Raw genomic sequence first — 4,215 nt, forward strand, 5'->3', positions numbered from 1 at the left:
AACTCTTGGGCTACTCTTTGATCAACGAATAGTGGGATTGACCGTTACATTATAATGCCCCCACGGCTGAAAGTGCGAGCATGTTTGGTGTGACGGGAATTCGAACCCGCGACCCTCGGATTACGAGTCGCACGCCTTACGCGCTTGGCCATGCCAGGCCGAAACTAACTTTAAACCATAATTGTTTGACTTTAGAAAGTTGAAACGCTTCCTTAAGATTTCTTTGTTTAGTTTGTTTTAAGTTTTGCGCAAAGCTACACGAGGACTATCCGCGTTAGCCGTCCTTAATTTAGCTGTGTAAAACTAGAGGAAAGGCAGCTAGTCATCACCACCCAGCGCCAACTATTGGGATACTCTTTTATCAACGATTAGTTGGATTGACTGTCACTTTTAACGTCCCCCCAGCTGAAAGGTGCGAGCATGCTTGGTGTGGTGGGGTTTCGAGCCCGCGCCCCTCAGATTTCGTATCGAGTGCCTTAACCACCTGGCCATGCTTGTCCGCTTCCTTAAAAAGAGTATATACGACACTATAGGTTCTTTTATTGCTAGCTTTATACATGTATATATATATATATATATATACTTTATAAATGTATATTTCAATGTTGATGATAGGTCAAAGTAAACCAACTAGGCTAAATTATTAACATCTACCAAATAAGATTATTAATCACCTTCAATTTAACTAATAATTAAACATTGAAGATAAGTAGACGAGCCCTGATGTATTTCATGTAGATTACAAGATAGACACTCGTAACTTCGTAAAACAAATTTGCTTTGAATGCTGAGTTGGTACTATTAAAGGCACTGATCATATTGTGATATCAGTTAGGGACGGCTAACGCAAATAGCCATGGTGTAGCTCTGCGCGACATTCAAAAACAGACAGACAGACAGATAAGGCGGTTTAAATTCGGTGGTTTGAATGAAGTCCACAGTGTGATTCCAGTTTTAATGTTTCCACAGTTGTTAGTTAGGACAATTCTGTGTACGTTTGTTATCAACATAAAAACTAAAACACTTACCTGTACTATTGAAACTAATTTGAATATTAAATACCACCATCGTTGCGCGTGTTATTATAGACCCGGATTGTTTATAATTGATAGTAAAATTAAATATAATATAAAGTGCGTGTTTTCTTATAGCAAAGCCACGGCGGGCTATCTGCTGAGCCCACCGAAGGGAATCGAACCCCTGATTTTAACGTTGTAAATCGAGACATAACACTGTACTAACGGGAAGCTAGATAATATAAAGTAATTTGAGTTATGAAACCATAGAAATTAATAGGAAGATTAGATCATTCTGGCCGCAAATTAAATTATGTTCTATCATCAGTTGTTTCTATTCATTATTATTAAGGAACCCTGGATATCATGTCTCTCTTCTATTATTTCTATAAATACGTATAATTTAATTATCCTTTTTTGAGGAACAAATTAATCGACTAAATTGTATTATGTAATCTTCAGTATTCCAATTATTACTGGACTAAGCCTTTTATTTAATTATATACATATTTATAGGCTTAGAGTGTTGTTATTGTTTTCTTTTCTGTTCGGCTGCTTCTGTGTTCGTGGTAACTAAACTTAACCATATTGCAATAAAGTAAACACTTACGTTCTGCCTGGTGAAACTTGTGTACATTAAATTATTATTCGACTCAGAAGTCAGTTGACCATAGTATCCACTGGATACTTTCATCGATTTGCTTGATAGTTTCATTAGTTTTAATATAAAAAATCATTAAAGTGCGTAGCCCTAACCCCTTCGCAACTACTATACCCAGATTGGGTTCATTTGGTTTGATCGCCGAGCAATTTTCTGGAGACGGAGAATAATACGTTTTAGTCTATTCCTGCTCTGGATAACAGGTTGAAAGTGGGATTACTTCACACCTTATCCAGGCTTTTAGTCTCTCGGTAAGTTTGTTTGTTTGTTTTTTAATTTTGCGGAAAGCTACTCGAGGGCTATGTGCGCTAACCGTCCATAATTTAGCAGTGTAAGACTAGAGGGAAGGCAGCTAGTCATCACCACCCACGGCCAACTCTTGGGCTACTCTTTGATCAACGAATAGTGGGATTGACCGTCACATTATAATGCCCCCACGGCTGAAAGTGCGAGCATGTTTGGTGTGACGGGAATTCGAACCCGCGACTCTTGGATTAAGAGTCGAGCGCCTTAACCCATCTGGCCATGTCGGACCTTCTTGGTTTTACTGTGTTTTCAAAGAATTTATTTATTTTAAATTTCACGCAAAACTACACCCGCGTTATCTTCGATAGCCGTTTCTTATTTAGCAGTGGAAGGCTACTAGTTATCGCCACCCACCGCCAACTCTTGGGCTACTCTTTCACCAACGAATAGTGGGATTGACCGTCACATTATAATGCCCCCACGGCTGAAAGTGCGAGCATGTTTGGTGTGACGGGAATTCGAACCCGCGACTCTTGGATTAAGAGTCGAGCGCCTTAACCCATCTGGCCATGTCGGGCCTCTCTCTCTTTTTATGACTCGTCCCCAAGGGCTGGAAACATATCGTGCCCCGTTCATGAATAACATAATTCTACAATTTTAATCATATGCTGTTTAGGTCTATCAAGCTTTGGTTGTATTAAACAATTTTATTATATTATATAATGTTTAAGTTAGAAAGTGCATAATGATTTATTGAGCTAAAATATCCTTCAATGACGTTCATAACGACTAAGTAAATTAAATAATGAATAATGTAGGCTCATGATAAATAATACGCGACTTATATCAAGCTTTATCCACAAATCATAGTGGCTATTTTTATATAATATGATCCATCATAGCTCACTGAGACTAGAAGAGTACATACGTTTCATGGCTAGATCCAATGCGACATTTCATGTCAGAGCTCAGCGTTTCACTTTTTTTTTTTTTTTTTTCCAAGGCACACATCTGGAACCAACAAAAACTACGGGCGTTACAAAAATAATTGTATAATTCATAGCAAAGTGAGAATAAACCAGACATACATAGGTTCCCAGAAAACAGTAAGTGGAGAGTAAAATGTTTGGCAGCTGTAGCTTCGTTTAATCATGAGACCTAATTTGTCATTCTGGCGTAATTTACTGTAATAAATTATCTTTTTAAATAGTGCATAACGGTTAATTGGTGGGAGTAAAGAACATTCTAGAGCTTATAGAAACAAACATAGGAAATTATAAATCAGAAAAGTTGACCAATAAAAGATAAATAACTGCTTCAGAGATTTAAATATATAATTAGAAGAGAGGTCCTTCTGAACCACTCAAACGGGCTAGTTGTAGGAATATGCACGTGAGCAGAAGCTAAACCTTAAAAGAAAATTGTCGAAGTTGTGCTCAGAGCACATGTCGGGCTAATTGGTCTTTGGAAATAGTTTTTACGTATGGGTAAATTATGTGTTCGAGTTGTACTTTGCACAAGTTTGTTTGTTTTCGAATTTCGCGCGAAGTTACCCGAGGGATATCTGCGTTAGCCGTCTCTAATTTAGTAGTGTAAGACTAGAGGAAAGGCAGCTAGACGTCGCCACCAACCGCCACCTCTTGGGATACTCTTTCCAACGAATAGTGGGATTTACTGTAACATAATAACGTCCTCACGGCTGAAAGGGTGATCATATATGGTGTGACGGGGATTCGAACTCGCGACTCTCGGATTACGACTCGAACGCCTTTATCCACCTGGCCATGCCAGGCTAACTAGACGGAAGGCAGCTGGACATTGCCACCCACCGCCAACTCTTGGGATACTCTTTCCAACGAATAGTAGGATTGACTGTAACATAATAACGTCCTCACGGGTGAAAGGACGGTCATGTTTGGTGTGACGGGGATTCGAACCCGCGACTCTCAGATTGCAAGTCGAATGCCTTAACCACCTGGCCATGTCGGACCGTTTACTCAAGTAACCTAAATAAAACATTGTTTGCATGGAGCATCTGTTTAAAATAAACAGAGGAAGGTAGCTAGAAAAATTGAGAATAAACTAACCGATAGGATAGCAAGGGTAAAGACGAGTTTAGGGATAGAAGATTCAGAGCTTAGCAAATTAAACAGCAGTTTTAAAGATACGTCTGTCAGGTTTAAAGGGAACTATAGCAGTACCAAGAAGAAACTTAACTGCTATTATTAGAAGTAAACCAGAAGAGTTCCAAGTTCTGGTTGAAATAACGTAGTGGAAACTAGTGACACCTGG

Source organism: Tachypleus tridentatus, chromosome 3, assembly GCF_004210375.1.
Source record: "Tachypleus tridentatus isolate NWPU-2018 chromosome 3, ASM421037v1, whole genome shotgun sequence".
NCBI classification, from domain to species: Eukaryota; Metazoa; Arthropoda; class Merostomata; order Xiphosura; family Limulidae; genus Tachypleus; species Tachypleus tridentatus.